Source organism: Phragmites australis, chromosome 14 (genome assembly GCF_958298935.1).
Source record: "Phragmites australis chromosome 14, lpPhrAust1.1, whole genome shotgun sequence".
In the NCBI taxonomy this organism is placed as follows: Eukaryota; Viridiplantae; Streptophyta; class Magnoliopsida; order Poales; family Poaceae; genus Phragmites; species Phragmites australis.
Window position 1 is genome coordinate 18,125,412 of NC_084934.1, and position 18,142 is coordinate 18,143,553.

General features: G+C 40.6%; 1 pseudogene; it reads right to left on the minus strand.

Moving 5' to 3' along the window:
• Window positions 1–7,997: 7,997 nt before the first annotated feature.
• LOC133890283 (uncharacterized) lies at window positions 7,998–15,325 on the minus strand (annotated as a pseudogene).
• Between the last annotated feature and the right edge of the window lie 2,817 nt (window positions 15,326–18,142).

Here is an 18,142-nt window from a genome sequence, read left to right on the forward strand (position 1 = left end):
ATTTCATTGACACATATGATCTCATAAGTTAGTGAGAGAGGAGTAATATTTTATCGAAACACCAATCAACTAGAGTGTATTTTGATAATTTTCCTTTTGTGAATGGATTTGCTGGTTACGTGAGCATGATCAAAGACCTATTATTTAGAATGGTGCAAATTGAATGATTAGTACAAATTATATGATGTAAAGTGATAATTGTCATTAAAAGTAGTTCAAAATGTACCAAATGCGCTAATAAATGGTTCAAAATAAAAATTTGATCTTGAGTTTAACATACTAGACGGTTACTATCCAAAGTGACCAGGATGACATTTCATTGAAACGCAATCAATTAGAGTGCATTTATGCAAATCTCTCCCTCAGCACCACACATTACTGCGTACATATTCTTGTCGCTCAACACACATTCACTCGTTGTCGTTGCTACGAATTGAGACATGAACAGAAGGCAACAAACATACTAGATCACGAAGTGTGCTGGGAGATCGTCTATAGGTCAAAGCCAACCTAAACCATCAACTCCCCTGTAAGACAAACCCTAGAAAAAACCCCCCCAAATGGTCATACTGTGCACAGACTGCTATTTATTGCTAAATCCTTCATCCTATCTAGCCATTATTCCTTGTCTACTACCTCTCTGATTGAACTCAATTTACCATCACCACTTGACCCAAATCAGGGTGCTTAGAGGGTTTAGACACCGCAGCCTGCTCCTTGTATCCTGCACTGTCACTACTAGCGTTACACACCTCCACTCATCTTTGGCCATGTATATCATGCCTCTATCGTCACCACCTGCACCTCTGCTCTCTCTAGCATGTTTGCCTCGTTGTCGTGTATCTCCGCAGTGCTATGTGTTTCTAGTGGACACAAAAGTCGAACTGGTATGAAAGAGTCAGAGTACGTGCAAGACAACATCCAATTGAACGTGGTGTTGAGGTGGATGAGTCTACTAGCCACGTGAAACATGTCCAGCTCATTTCTTAAACATGGTGCAAATTGCAAGATTTATGCAAACTATATGGTTCAGAGTGATAGTTGTTGTTAAATATGATTCAAATTGCACCAAGTGTACTAATATATGGTCTAAAGTAAAATTTTCTCTAACTCAAATATGAATCCTTAAATAAAACTCAAGTAGTAGTATTAAACTGAATTAGGGCTCCAACAGGCTACCTTCATCCGAAACATAAACTAAAAATCTAGGTGGCCCATCTTCGGCCCAATTAGACCTCATTTGGATGTGCCAAGTCCTGGACTTATTAGACTTGATGTGAAATTTATTTAGAGAAATTAAACACAAAGATGTGTCCTTACTTGGTTCTACTATAAGACTTCATTACAGACTTACTACTACCAGGGTTTGAAAATGTGTCGCATATCAAGCGAAATGCATGATATTTGACTGATGCGAGCCAAATCACATTCAGAAACCGATCGAAATTCGAGATTTGAATTCAAAATTTTCAAATCTGAATAAAAAACCAAAAAATCCTATTAACAGTAATGATAATTCTAAGACATTATGTGAATTTTTTTTAAAAAAATAATATTTTCATCAAATATTGTGGATGGGAAGTTTGAAACTTAGAAAATAAGAAAAGGAAAAGAAAAAGGCCCAAATTGGTTTGGCCCAGTGGCCCATTTTGGCCTAACTTTCTTGAGTGCATAAGGCAGCTAGTTCTCCTCCTCGCAGTGCAGCACAGTGGCACTAGATCACTTTCCTCTCCTCCCCGAGCGGCGCAGAGGAGAGCACCGACGGATCCGCCGCCGGTGACGAGGAAATCAAGGGGACAAGTCGATATTCGACCAAATCGAGTCGTATATCGAGGTAGGATGAGCGGGCGCCATCAGGTTTGGGAGCTTTGAATATCGATGGTGCATTTTTGGTTTTTCGAAGAAATCAGTTGAATATCGAGGTCAGCCGAGCAGGCACCGTCGGGTTTGGGCAAGCATCGAATATCGAAGCTGAGCATTCAATTTTTCAAAGAAATTGATCGAATATCAAAGTAATCGTTCGAATATCGAGTTTGGCATCTGTAAACTGTTTAGTTGTTCAATTTCTAGTGTGGCTGATTGGCTAAAGTTATCATTGTAACTATTACATGTGAGTAACCGAGAAATAAAGCAATTTACTGGGAGAGATAGAAAGAGCCCTCTCATCCTCATTTGGAGCACCACCAATCTCATACGTTCTAGATGCAGAAGTGTGACATCTGAATATTTTATGTTGTTTTGTAGTAATCGATTGCGAGAACTTGTACTTAGGATTTAAGTGCAAGTATTGTCATAAGAAAAGGAAAGGCGATGGTGCCACGAGTTTGAAACAACATTTGGCAGGGCACGCCACTAATGTTATACATTGCGATCTAATGCCTTCTGATGTATGTGATTACTTCAGACGTGAGCTTGATAGAACGGTAGAGAAGAAGAAGGAAAGGTCTGAGGCAAGGATTCAAAGGGAGGTGGCCCACATAGATTTGACAAGTAATTGTGAGGAGACAAAAGAGGAATAGATGCAGCGTGCCATGACCCAATCCAGGGAGGAGGCAGAGTTAAGGATTCAGGCAGGGGGCTTATACAAGCACAGTGGTGGCAGTGGGACTAGTAGAGGAAGGGGTGGTCCTACCAATGTGTTGAATAATATGTTTATGAGGTCATCTTTGACGAGGTAGACACAGAGTGTAAGGGATTACAATGTTGCAGCGGCAAAAGGCCCTGTGTAGCAGAGGTTTGACACTGGGACATGGACTAAAAAGGGAAAGAATGCAAAGACATCTATTGGTTTGGCATGGTCCAAATTTTTCACACTTCAGGTATTCCTGTTAGAAGGGCGGACGACACATTCTTTGTTGCTGCAGTGAGACAAACACATAAATGGGGTGAGTGATAAAGTTTGTAATGAATTTCTTGCTTTCTTGTTTACTTATGAGCATCTGTTCTATGTCAAGAGAGGGTGTTCCATCTCCAACTGGCCGAGATATCGATGGTAAGTACCTGAACGAGAACAAGGAAGGATTAAAGAAACAATTTGATAAGTGGAAGCTAGAATGGCCAGAGTATGATGTGACCATCAGGTGTGATTCTTGGATTGGAATAACGCACATGAGTATTATTAATTTCCTTTTATATTGCAATAGCCACATCTTTTTTTCACAAGTCCGTAGATGTGATTGGATACATACAAGATGCCAAGTATTTGAACAAGGTATATTTTTGCCGAGCTAGTAACTTAGTATTGCAATTGTTGTATATTTATTTGATTGATTCGTTTATGTAGGAGATAAGATTAATGGTGAATACTGTGGGGGTGGAAAATATTGTGCAGATCATGATCGAGAATAGGTCAAACTATAAGGAGGCCTGCCAGGTTATCGCAAGGGAGTATCCAGCTATCGCGTGGCAGCCTTGTGTGGCGCACAGGATAAATTTAAGGTTGAAATTAATTGGTCAATTTGGAGACCACAACATTTTCATTTGAAGTGCAAGGTCTATATCGCGATGGCTTTACAATCATTCAAAGCTCTATGAAATGATGAAGACCATGATTGGTGGGGAGTTGGTGAAGTGGAATGCTACAAGGTTTGGCACAAACTATCTATTTCTTGAAAGCTTTCTACGTCGAAATGATAAGTTCATGCAATGGATGGCATCTAGTGAGCTGCAGCAGTCTCGCTACATTGTTTCTGATACTAGGAGATATGCACATTCTTGCCTATCTATCTTATCATAGTGGGCAATCTCAAAAAGGTTCAATTCTGTTCAGCCATTGTATGTCTTCCTCCGATTCACTAATCAAGACAAAATCCTGATATTGAGTGAGGTGCTCCTGAGATACAACATCGTCAAGCAAGAGTATGATTCCTTGTATCACAATGATAAGGATACCTTTGACATGTACATGACAGTTGTCGATCGTAAAATGTATAATCTAACTCATAGCACCTACGTCAATGCCAGTGATACACTCTTACCACTTTAATTGGTTATAGTACTAAGCTTATGGTACTAATGCTTTGATCATCAACATGCAGCGGTCGCATTGAATCCCTGCATGCACTACGCGTATGGCATGGGTCCAACTTTGTTCGAAGATATCCAAGAGGCATTTGAGAGGATGATCGATGTTAATACTACCACGGAAGCACTTCGTGAGGTTGACATATATTGGACCAAGTCTCTGTCATTCATTGGTCCGCTCGCTTCACGGATGGTATGTGACGGCAGGACTCCACCTAGTATGAATTGCATTGATATATCTAACTGTTACATATGTTATTTTATAAACGGTTGATCACTTTATCTACTTGTAGTGTAATGGTGGTTTATGTTCGGTTCGTCTATACCTACACTATCAAAGATTCTCAGACGCCTTGTGTCTCAGTGCGCTTCATCTAGTGGGTGTGAGAGGAACTGGAATACGTTTGCATTCATGCACACAAAAGTTCACAACTGGTTAAGCTACAAGAATCTTCATAAGTTGGTATATGTAAACTACAACATGAGAACACAGAATAATTTGGATACATGCATCAAGTCGACTATTGATGATGATTCATTTCAACGGCTTATGGAGCTCACATTGAATGGGGAGAACAATCCACTCAAGGACTAGATGGAGATCGGTAGATCAAATGCTGCCCCAGAGCTTGATGAGGAGGACACAGACAGTGACAGTAATCCTTGCCGACTCGCCTGGTGATAGACACAATGAACCCACATGATTTGCAATGGGCGACTGGGAACCTACACTATCACAATGGGATGCTAAAATGGTGGGTGACACACACGAGAAAGAGGAAGAAGCAAAGGGAGCATGAAAAGAAGAGCAAGAAGATTAAAGGTAAGGGCAAAAGACAAGTGCAAAGTGATTCAAGCACGCGTAATGGCTCGTAGACCCCAACTTACTAATAGTCTAATGACAGCAGCTCAAAGACAGATAGTAGTGATGATAACAGTCAGGGAGGCGGTGCTCCTCCACGCCCATCCTCTATCGTTGTTCCCTTTCAATTCACTAATGAGAGTCAGTTTACACATGCCACACATGACCATGACCATGGTGCCCCATCCTCACAAAGACAAGTCATACCGGGGGCGGATACACACTGGGCGCAGGGTGGTCATGATGGACCATAAGATAGTGTGAGCTCTTCCAGCAACTATGGTATGGAGAGTAGTTCTGGACCGTATCTGTACCACTATCATATCCCCGATGCTCGGTCACAATCTCTTATTCAGTGGGTCTATGGGTGATAAGACCCTAACTTTTATGCCATATTGTAAGGACAATGGACGAATAATGATCATGTCCACTGAGAAGTACAATACATCAAGCCATGTTCACGACAATATAAGCTGGTGGCACTAAAGGTGATGCTTATCTTCTAGAACAAATTTCTAATTTTCTATACATAATAAAATATCTAACTATTTTTTTTCCCATCTAGTAGGTTGCACATGGCGTGGACGCAATGAAAGCTACGAATCATCATTTTTGGTAAGTGTGGATGGCAGATTTGCAGTATGTTAGTGTAAAGTGAGATTTTGTGTAATGTGATTGTGTTTTACGGTAATGTATGCGTAATTTAACAAATTTGCTAATCTATAGTGCCACTAATCTAATCTATGGACATATTTGATGAGATAATAGTAGATGATGGTGATATTACTATTAATATCTATTTCTCTGCTTATCAATATCTAAAATGTAGCAAATGTCATACCAAATTTTGTTTTTGATTTTCCCTTATTTTCCTGATTTCTCCCCTTATTTTCCATATTTTTTCTGATTTTTTTGTTGCACTTCACTGAAATTCGAGAAATGCGAATAATGCGTTCGGTTTTCAAAGAGATTAGTTTTCGAAGAATTTGATCGGGTTTTGATATCTTCGAAATGCGAAGAATTCGATCGAATATCGGAAGAATTCGATCACATATCAAATAAATTGATCGAATATCAAGATCCCAATTCGATCGGATTTCGACTTGATCAACCGGGTTTGACAGCACGCTGGATTTTATTGCATTTCGCGAATATCAAGAATTCGACGGGGGTCGCATTTCGATGCTAGTTCACATTTTCAAACCCTGACTGCTACAGATTCGAGACTGCACATCAAAATTTAGAAATCTGGATCCTCGACATTGGAATAATAACCCAACAACAATGCATAACGAATTCTTGAGAATGCTAACGAACTCGTCAAAGTTTGTTTGACACAAAAGCTAAAATATGTACATGAAAATCCAGGAAAGATCATTGTGATTGACCAGTTGATAAGCTAACCCATCTAATACTTGCAGCATCTAGGCCTCTAGATAAGTGGTAATTATTTGGTGATTAATGACAATCGTATCATTGTGACTAATATATGTGTTTGAAGGGTATCAAAAATTGAATTCACAATTAGTGAGTTTCTTAGTCCCTAAGGTGATATAATGAACGATAAAAGAACATATGCATCAAGATTAAGGATCTTCTAGTTATAAATGTCACAAGAAGATGAAGAACAATTAGAGTAGTTTATGCTTCTTTTCTTAGTCTTTTGACCGAACTATAAAGGGGAGCTAAGAGTTGTAACTTGATCTAGCTGAGTCTAGACAAGGTTGGATCCACATGTATGAATTTATAGCACTATGTAGCTCAAAGAAGCCCATGGTTAAGATGTCGAGAAGCTAAAGCTCAAGAGTATTAAATTGGATGAGCTCAGAATTTTTTTAGTACATCGGATGGTCTGGCATTACCAGAGATGAACATGTTGGAATATTTCTTGGATCAAGGCAAAAAGATCTTAAGTACACCGGATGGTCTGACGATATAAGACTTAATGAACACCAGAGTATTTTTGTGTGGTGACGTAACACAAAAAACTTGAAGTCGACGCCAGATGTTCCGATGTTCATGAGAGGTTACACCAGAGCATTTCTTGCAGAACATGTTTTAGCAAGATGTTTGATGATATGCACGCCGGAGTTTTTCTTGCAGAGAAGAATTTTGAAGTCTGGATTTCGTGGTTTTACATACCGGATAATTTGGCGTCTGACCGGAGGTTTCGTCAGAGTATTTAACAGGCTTAATGGCTAATTGATAGTTGATAGTCGTGAGTGGTTGAAAAGGATACACGCTGGATGATCCGGTCCGACGTGTGTAAGTAAGTGCACGTCGGATGATCTGACGTTCATAGAAAAATAGGGCAGTTAGACAACGGCTAGATTTGGACCTCTAGCCTATAAATACCTCCCCAATCGGTTTCATTCCTCCTTCTTGCAATCCAGAGGAGTTCATATAATGTGTGTGTCGTCAAGAAGCAAGAGAGAGCACTTGAGTTGATTTTCAAGTTCCTAATTGAAGATTAAGGACGTCATTAGTGCTTCAAGAGTAGCAAGTGTGTATCTAGTTGTAGTTTAGGCTTGATCTTAGTCAAGTGAAGCTATTGGCTTGTTACTCTTGGTAGTTAGCAACACCTAGCCGGTCTTTGGTGATTAGAGGTGTCAAGGTGAGCTCTTGGAGTTTTTGTGGGAGTCCCGGGAAGAGCAATGTGCCTAGTTTGATACCCCCTAATTCAGAGATGAAGAAGTGACAATCATGAGGGAGCACTTGAGTCTTAGTGACTTAAGGGGTAGCTATATCCTTGATGGATGCTCCAACGAGGACTGGGGGGGAATGCCAACTCCTCGATACCTCAAAAAAAAAATTTGGTGTTCTCTTGTCCATCTATTTCATTTTTCGCATTTACTTTGAGCATTTATCTTCATATAAGCTTTTAATTCCGCAATTTGATTAGTGTCGTTACTTGCTTGTGTAGTTGTCTTGCTCTAGCTTGTTCGGATAGTTGTTTAATATTACTTCTAGGATAAGATTGCTACTTGTTCTAGTTCTCGGTTGAAGCGTTTTTATTTAGTGCCCAATTCACCCCCCTTGGGCTTTTCGATCCTTTCAATACTGATACTTCACTCCAGGGGTCTGCAAAAGCTCTCCAGCCTCCCATGCGAACTTAGGTTTGTTTGTAAGACCAACGAAGGATTTCACAGCCCGCAAGGGTGCCTTTCTCGACGAGCACAAGTGATTTCTCCTTAGCAAAGCTTCGCAGTTTCTTGGTCATCGAAATCCAGGCATTCTTGGTTTGCACCATTAGAAAATGAAATTAGCAATTGTAAGTTATGTGTTTGTCTCGAGGAACTTGCCAAATATACATAGTTTGACCAAATTGATACATAACAAATGGCTCCTTCCACTCTCGCCCCTCATAGTGATCTTGCCTCCTTCTCCTTGCCCCTACGCTTAGCCATCATCGCCAAAAGTCTCACATCCTCCTCAAGCTTCTGCCTTGTGACAAATGGCTCCTCCTGCTAAGAAGCTAATCAATAGCGGGTGGTGCTCGTCCTCAAGCTCTCCTAGAGGACTGGGACTTCACTCCAGGAAAGAAGTTCCAAGCTGAGGCCCTCGCTCGTTTCAACTCACCAGTATGTCACCCTTCCTCCCCCCTCCATGGAAGCTTCTTCCTACTAGTAGTGTTCCATCGTTTCACATTTCGTCTTTTGGTTTCTTGAGTGAGTTTGGCTCTTCATGGGGTTCTGGGTGGTGCCATGATGGGCTTCCATGTCCAATTTGAATCTGATTATGACTTAAGATTCTCGGTAGCATCAAAGAGAGTTGGTTTTCTCATCCGCTCTTTAAAAAGAATCATTTCTAAGCATTTCGATGTCTACTTCTATCTTTGGAGAGAAAAGGGACTTTGGGAGGTGGAAGAAGAGAAACAGTGGACTCATGTCAGTCGCAAGAAAAATCTTCATCCAAAAGGGTCTCTTTTGCCCACAATCTGATCCAATCTTCTCTAAAGAAACTCTCCTCTACAAGCCCCTCTCCCAGTCGATCAAGTTTGGAAGCTTTCCGCACCCTGTTAACTCTTCTTCTCTTCCCTTTGGTGGTTCTTTGATTTGTCCATGGGTGTTTTCCTCTAGGATTAAGGGTCCTATGTGTTCTTTTTTTTAAATTTGGACTCAGAGGTCCAAGAACATAGGCCTTCTACCATCCTTGGAAAACCTCCACACATAGCCCAGATAGGCAAAAAAAGGTTATGGCATTGCCCATGTCGCAACCAAAAGATTTGGCCTACCAAATGGACATATATCCCTCTCATCAGTTGCTCCTTTCCCAGGCTAACTAGTTGGAAAACCGGAGTAGCATTATAGGATGCGCAGAGGGGCCCGGTGCGTAGTCCTCAACCGCTCACCCTATTGGCAGGAACCCCAATGACATGCAAAATCTTTCTTACCCAGGCCATCTTGCTCCTGAGTGCTCTTGTTCCTGCTGCCTCAGGCCAGGTTGCTTTGTCAGAGACTGTGTCAATAAGATCAGATGCAAGAGATGCTTCATATATGGTCATATTACTAATCGGTGCACCCGGTGGAAGGCCTTCCAAATGCTCAGATGGATCCCCAAGTGTAACCGTCCTGATCTAACCATGCATCCACCCCTAGATCGGCCACTTCTCAACTGGTGCCTTTCCAACCAGCAAAATCCCCCTTCTTGCTCATGTCGCTTGGCCTCCCCACTCTCCAAGCCCCAATCTCCTTCACTGGCGTCTGAAGATTGTTGGAGCGAAGCATGGCGAACTTTGCCATCAATTCTTTTTGGTTCATCCCTCCAGAGATTGGGGTTAAGGACATTGGCCAAGATCGCATTGTCAGATCTTGGGTCTCCCTGGCGGGTAACCCAAAGAAGGTGCATGAAGAGTATGTCATTGCAGTGGACGAAGATGATGTTATCCCTCCGGAAGAACTCAACCTTATCCTACAACAGTTTCATCACTATGTGTAGAATGACCTCAATCTCCAAGTGCTCTACAGTTGCCTCCACCCTTTCGATGGGTTTGCTATAGTTGAGGGATGTTTTTCAGAGGGATCATCTTTTCATTGGTGATGTTCATATGATTGATGGTATCCCCGTGAGATTTTTTGAACATGATAGAGCTAGAAACTTTTGTAATGCCCCCTACTCTCGGATAGGTTGGTTCATGTTTCTTGGATTTTCGTTGGATTATCTCAGTCTTCCCTACTTGGGTCAAGCATGTGCGTGTTTTGGAAAATTGGTGCATTGGCATTTGAATGCGTGGAGCAAGGCTTATGTGCTGGTCAAGTATCTGTTTGACAATGTTGAGTTTGTCCATAGAAGCTTGGTCATCCGTTAGGGAGTTGAGATGGGTGGGGTGGGGCGGTATTGTATGTTTCTAGTCTATATCCTTTACAATGATTTTGCTGACCCCTACCCCAAGACAAGGATGATGTGCCGCCAGATATACCCTAGGACAAAGTGCAGAGAAGCCTCTACCTTTTTGCAGTGGTGGAAAATGATAGTATCAAATTATAGATTTTGGAGTGAGGGGACACTGTTTATTTTGCAGAGCATTAGGATCCTTTTAGATGTAATATGATTGTCACTTGTTGTTGTGTCTGAGAAACAACTTTGGTTGTTTGTTATGATGAACTTGTTGATATACTACCCCTGTGGCTCTATTCGGAAGCATCTTCTCGCTAGTTGTTCTCTTTGGTTGCCTCCCATTCCTCTTCCTCACCTCCTCAGTGACCCTAGTTTGCTTCATTGGGCTCCCTTTTCCCTTAGTAGGCACCAAAGTTTCTTTATTAGGGTTCTTTGGGTGGTTCTTGGATCAGATAGAGTCATTATCCTTTGACCGACAACAGCCTTGGGTTGACCTTTCACTCTTATGTCTTAGACTCAGGAGCTCTTCATCTTTTGCCTCCTCCATTTATCAATGAATCGCCGTAATAGAACATAGAATATACTCAATTGGAACATTAGGGGCTTAAACGATGAGAATAAATGGAGGGCCCTTAGATGCAAGATTGAGGAAAGTGCTTGTGCTATGTTCTGCATCCAAGAAATTAAAAAAGAGCATATTGACAGTTCTTTCCTTCGCAAGTTTGTTCCTAGAAGATTTAACAAGTTTGCCTCTGTCCCTTTGGTGGGTACTTTGGGTGGCATTTTGGTTGGTTGGAATGGCTCTATTTTTGCAGGCAATGTTTCTTTCTCCTACATGTTTGCGATCATAGTTGTTTTTGCCTCCCTTCACAATGCAAAAGTATGGTCTCTTTCAGTGATCTATGGCCCTTGCTCGGGTCTAGAGAGAGATTCTTATGTTCAATGGTGGTATAATCTTGACATCCCAGATGATGAAAATTTTATGTTTATTAGGGATTTTAATTTTTATAGATCGACCGATGACAGTAACAAACAGAGGGCTAATATTAATGACATGCCTATCTTCAATGATGTCATTGGGAAGCTTGGGCTGATGAAAATCCCTCTTAAGGGTAGGTAGTTTACCTGGAGTAATATGCATGACACTCCCCTTTTGAAGCAGCTGGACTAGTGTTTTAATTTTGTTAACTGGAGCCTCTCCTACCCCAACACCCTTTTTCTCCCGATGACCAAGATTACCTCAGACCACATCCCATGTATGGTTCAAATCGGCTCTAATATCCCCAAGACCATAGTGTTTAGGTTTGAGAATTAATGGATAGAGCAGCCAGGCTTCAAGGAGGTGGTTGAACAGGTTTGGCAGTTTGAGGTCAGAGCTCCTAACGCAGCGGCAAGAATTTCAGCTAAATTCAAGAGCCTTAGACGGGTCCTCATAAAATGGAGTAGGAATCTTTCTCAGTTAAATAAGCTTATCAAAGATTGCAAGACACCCTCGAGATCCTGAACAAATTAGAAGAGCAAAGGCCTCTCTTCCTGCAAGAGAATATTTCAAATTGATTCTCAAAGGACATATCTTGCATCTGCTCAAAAGTAAAAAAATGAATATTAGGGGAAAAGATACACCATTAGATAGGTCAAATTTGGAGAGGAAAACACAAAAAATTCAAGCTGCTGCCACAAAGAGATACAGACTGAACAAGTATAGAGAACTCAGAGGGTAATCTCATCACTTGTCATAATGAGAAGGCTGCCATCTTCTGGAGTGCCTTCAAGTACAGAATGGGCCAATCAGAGGAGCCCTCAATGCTCTTTAACCTAGTAGACCTTTTACAACTGAGCTCAAGCTTGGCTCATCTTTCAACCCTTTTCATCAAAGAGGACATTGATAATACCATCAAAAGAATGCTTTATGATAAAGCCCTAGTCCACATGGTTTCAATGGGCTATTCCTGAAATCATGCTAGAGCTTGGTAAAGGAAGAGTTATATTTTGTTATCCATGACTTCTTTGAATGTGGTATCTCTTTGGATTCCATCGACAGTTCCTTTATCACTCAAGTTCCCAAGGTGAACACCCAGTCACAGTGAATGATTTTAGGTCAATCTCCCCGTTGAACTTTGTAATGAAATTGATTACAAAGCTCATGGTTGATAGGTTGCAAGGGGTGATCTTGAATTTGATCCATCATAATCACTATGATTTTTTAAGAGGTAGAACCATCCAAGACTACCTGGGATGAGCTTATGAATTCCTACATCAGTGCCTTCAATCCACGAAAGAGATTGCCATCCTGAAGCTAGACTTTGAAAATGCTTTTGACATGATTGAACATAAGGTTATTATCCAAATGCTGATACAACTTGGTTTTGATGAAAGGTGAACTAGTTGGGTGGAGTCCATCTTGCAATCTGGAACGACTATTGTACTCTTGAATGGAGTCCCTGGTAAACCCTTTCATTGTAAAGAGGGGTTAGGCAGTGAGATCCTATGTCTGCTTTGCTCTTTGTGGTAGCGGCTGACCTGCTCCAATACATCATCAAGACTGCTCAGAGAGGAATCTTCACTCACATGGTCAATCAGCTTTTGGGGCCTGATTTCCCTATCTTTTAGTATGTAGATGACACAATTATGTTTATGAAAGCATGTCAAAGAGATTTTTTTATGTTTAAAATACATCATCCAGTCTTTTTCCACCTCCACTAGTCTCAAGGTAAATTATCACAAGTCTTGTATGGTCCCAATCAATGTTCAGGAAGACAAGATCCTCATCCTTGCTAAGACGTTTGGTTGTAAAGGTGGGTCCCTTCACTTCACCTACCTTGGCTTACCTCTTGGTTCCACCAGGACTAAGATCACTAATCACACCCCGTTGATAAACATAATTGAACGAAGAATCACATCAACTTCTTCCCTGCTGGGTTTGGCTGGAAGGCTGCCTCTGGTCAACTCTTCTCTATCCTCCCTCCCAACCTATACTATGTGCACGCTCAAGCTCCCCAAGAAAGTGATAGAAAACATTGACATAGCTAAAAAAATTGCCTTTGGAGAGGGAAGGATATTAGCTCGAGAGAGGCAACAATCTGGTGGACTGGCAACATGTCTGCACCCCAAAAAAGAAAGGTAGTCTAAGAGTCATTAACCTATCAATTCAGCATCAAACCCTGTTGGTCAAGCACCTTCATAAATTCTACAACAGAGAAGAAATTCCTTGGGTCTATGATTTGGAGCACATACTACAAAGATGTCAAGATCCCGCATGTCGCCCCCATCAAAGGCTCCTTTTGGTGGAAGGACATTATGAATCTATCAACCCTCTTCAAGGGTATCGCCTCTGGCAAACCTGGTGATGGTTCCTCTATTCTTCTTTAGGGGAGATGTTTGCAACAGAAACTACTTGAAACTCAAGCTGCCTAGGTTGTTCTCTTTTTGCAAAAGATGAGAATATGTCCATTGCTCAATTTCGTCTTGCAAGTGACCTCTATTATCTTTTCCACACTCTCATTACTCAACAAGCTGTCTCTGACCTCCAAACCCTGCAATTTTTACACAGTCAACTCCAAGTACAATCTGATCAAAGGGATACATGAGAATAGTGCTCGAGGAATTCTTCTTATTCATCCAAGAAGTTTTATAACACAACTTTCATATCAATTTAGCCCCGCAGTCCTTTAGCTTGATTTGGAAATTGAAGTGCATGATGAAAATCAAAGTCTTTGCTTGGCTTCTCTCCAAAGATCATTTTAACTCAATGAATTTAATCAGACGAAAGAACTTTAAGGTGCAAGGAGAAGATTACTCCTATGTGCTATGCAATCTGGACGTGGAAGAATCCACTTATCACCTCTTCTTTAGCTGTCCATTTAGTGCAGAATGCTGGGCCTTATGTGGCATTTCCTGGAACCACCAACTTGAGTTTTTCAATATGACCCAACAAGCGAGGACTAAATTCCCCTAGACTTTCTTCATGGAAATCTTTCTCATTGTTGCATGGGAGATCTGGAAACAACGAAATGCTAAAATCTTCAGACTAGAGTCCCCCTCTTTCGGTGTTTAGAAGAGTTGATTTGTAAATTATGTTCTCCTCCACCTAAACATAATGTCTTCTGGCCTTAGCCTTTTTTTCTTCTTGGTGTAACTCCCTTGTATAGTTTCCTCTCCCCAGGCTTAGGTTCTTTTCCTTTTGTTTATTTGCCCTGTTCTTTGGGCTTTTTTATTAATAATATGAGACAATAGGGCCCTATCTTGCTGTTTTCCCGCTAAAAAAATTGATACATAACATAAGTTTCCTTGTGCATGGAAAGGGAAACAATCACTTCAACAGAATTTTCTTGGAGTCTTACAAAAATGAAGGAAAAACATTTCAAAGGCCCACATGATTGTAAGAAGATTTTGGATGCCAGAAGATAGCATTGGTGAAAAAAAAAATATGTTGGCATAGACTTCTTTACCTCCCCCCCCCCCCCCCGAAAAAAAACTTGCCTAACATATGCATTTTAACAGGTTGCATGCAAAAAAGAAATGCAATGTAATAGTTATAACCCAAGCATGATCCTCCAGGATTTCAAATTAATCGACAGTAGAGGCCTGCCATATATATAGTGAACCTACTTCAGTAGTAAATTCAAATGCACTAATTTTAATAGACCAAGATTCCGGAGGGTACCTTTGTTCAGAACAGTGCGTGCTACATGAAATGGAACACGACCAAAAATATCTAATCTAGGAAACATTAGCCAGGTATGTTCTTTGGGGTCGTGATCTCCAAAAGTCGAGCATATCTCCTTCCTTAGCTGCCTGCCAGAGCTTCCTTCCATCTCTTTCATTATGACCTCAAAGGGAGATGGCACACTAGTCTTGGTTGTCCTAGCTTTTTTCCGGAGGACTGTCAGGGCCTCCCTGTTAGCATTCCTTACCTCGTCATTTTCCATCAACTGATAATCACATTGATTGACAAATCAAAAGAGATCAGAATTCAAATTTATATGGTATGAACAAGGCAAGCCAATAACACACACCGACCTGATACCTTGCCAGAAGGACTTGTTCTGCATCTATCTCAATGTCATCCAAAGCCTCTTGAAGCTGCTTCATGTTAGGATCCATTAGCGAGCTGAAGAATAATGTCAATTGTTTTTCATTGTGTAAGTAAATTACTTAAGAAGAACACAATCATTTGCATATTGTACACCTATATGTTAAAATGCTCTACAAATCTTCATAGTTTCAATTTCTAGCTACTCGCCGTCAACAGGGCTGGCCCTGGAGGGGGGCAAGCAGGGTGGCCGCCCTAGGCCTCCAAAATCCAAGGGGACCCTCCTATATTGTGCATCAGTGGTGCATGGGCTTTAACATTTGATTTGAGAAGTTCTTTGAAGTTAATTACTTTTTGATTACGGTTGATATGACAAACACTTCATTGAAAAATAGATTTAAAGAACTCCAAACATTCAAAAGTATATTTGGTTTTACCATGCTCGACAACCTTTTAAGTTATTAGATGATATTGAATTGAAAGATTGATGCGCTAAATTTGTAAATACTTTATCTCTATATGGTTCATATGATGTTGAGTTAAATGATCTAATGTATGGGTTAAGGATTACGCAAATGACTTTGCCAGATAGACCAATATCTTCTATGAATTTTTTTGAGTATGTCTAAGAAATACATTATTATTCTAATATTTCTATTGCTTGTCAAATCTTATTATGTGATTGTGGCGTCAGCTGAAAGAGGCTTTTTAAAGTTGAAATTATTGAAGAAATATTTGAGATCCGTAATGTCTCAAGAAAGATTAAATAGTTTGACAACTTTATACATTGAGAAGAAATTACTAGATAAGATTGATATTGATACCATCATCAACGACCTCGTATCTAGAAATGTTAAAAGAAATTATTTAAAATGATCTCTTGAAGGTGTTTGTGGTGAGCATTATTTTTTATATACTTTAAGTGTTTATCAAAAATAATTTTTTTAATACACCGAATATTATCTTTATAATTTATATATTAATTAATTTTTTAATGTTTTAATTCAACCGGATCCATTTTTAATTTTAGTCTTGAGCCACTAAAATCTCATAACCGGCCTGGCTGTCCATAATAGAAGCTAAAAATTTCTGAAATCTAAACTGTACAAAAGTAGCGGTTGTGGTGGCATCGAGAATCTCTTTAGTACAATACACTGACAACATTGCTCCTATCAGGTGCAACAACACACCTCAGGTATATTATAATTTCCTAGCTATTTTTATTTTAAATGTCAAGCCAAGAATGCTATACCAAATAAATTAGAGGAGTTTGGCATGCACGGGTTAAATTGGAGGAGGTGCATGTTCAGCATTGCTTAAGGCCTCAAGCTTGCCAGTGTATTATCCGTTTAGTACTGATGGAAGCTAGGTAACCAGCAACGAGCAACCTAAGGTAGTAATGTTTGCTCAAGTCATATTTATAAATTGCGGTAGATCATTGTAGCAATGCAATCATTGTTACTTTTACCTTCTTTCAAAATTTTAATATTTAAATATTGTTTTATAAATAAGAGAATATTTTTAATAATAAATTATTGCTTTATAAGTTTGTCCAGCCTTCTAATTTTTCTGAATCCGCCAGTGATTGCACATTTATTGACTTGGACTAATCAACAGATACGCCTTCCTCGATTGATCTGTAGTTCCATTGTCGTACTCATCACCTGGTCTGCCATTTGCCTGACCAGCAATGATTTTCTCAGGACTAAAATAAAATCCTCTGGAGGCTTCTTTTGTTAAGTTGCGCTATCATTAGTGTGCGGAGCATTACTTCTATTGCTTCAAAAAAAATGCAAATCTAAAGATGCATTGTGAATAATTGAACTACCGATTGCAAGTTTACAACTGCAAAATTGCCCTTCTATATATTACAAAGAATTTGGTTGAGCTTATAACTGTGGGGAGCTGGCTCTTAAGCCTGTTAGCTCACTGCTTGCTCCGGGCGTCGGGCCGCCCGTACCTGGTCCTCGCCTCCTCCTAGAGGTCACCGCCACTTGCTGTGGTGCTGCCTCATGCCACTTGTAACCCAAATGTCGCGCGAGCCACACCGACAAGAAGATGGCCCGACTGCTATCCGCTTTCCCTTCCTTCTCTCGTCGACACACGATACCCACTAACTCGACGTCTGTCTTCCTCCTCTCGCTGGCCTCGAAATACTAGCCCGTGAGACCGTTGAGCCCGCGCGCACTCGTCTACCAGCCCGTGAGCACCCCGGTTTTCCCCTCCTCTCACACGAAAACAGATAACGCATTAGATAAAGTTCAATACAACCAGAAGCAACAATAAACCAAGAGTTTTTAGCCTAAGCACGAAGTCCATCAGCAAAAGAGAAATATAAAAGATGGCTTCAGTTACTGTCATCCTCCTCCTGTGAAGCCCGATCATCCTCCAACTGAGTTTCACCAGGAAGAAGTGTCAAGCATCCTCCAGAATATGGTTGTTGTTGACCGACGAGCACCCAAAGCACGGTTTGGAGGAGACCGTGAGCCCCCATAGAAGTTCTTCCCTGCCCAAATTTATAGGAAAGAACAAGCTGAAAAACAATCTCACTTGTATCATGAATCAACTTATGTTCAAAGTAGACTTTATTCTTAGCTTTCTAAATAGCCCAATAGATAGCAGCCATGCCAATCGTATAGAAAGATCTATCATGAGGTGGATAAGTTTTAATCTAAGATTGATACTGATGTTTAGAGTATGGGATTGTATCATCACTAATGCAAAGGGCCACCAAACCCCAAACTGATTTAGCAATAAAGCATAAGGAAAAAAAAAAGATGAGGGCAGTTCTCAGGCTAGGTACAAAAGACACACGTCCCATATCCAATCTAATTGCACCTGAGAAGATTATCCTTTGTAAGACAACTGTTCTGTTCTAAGAATCACAT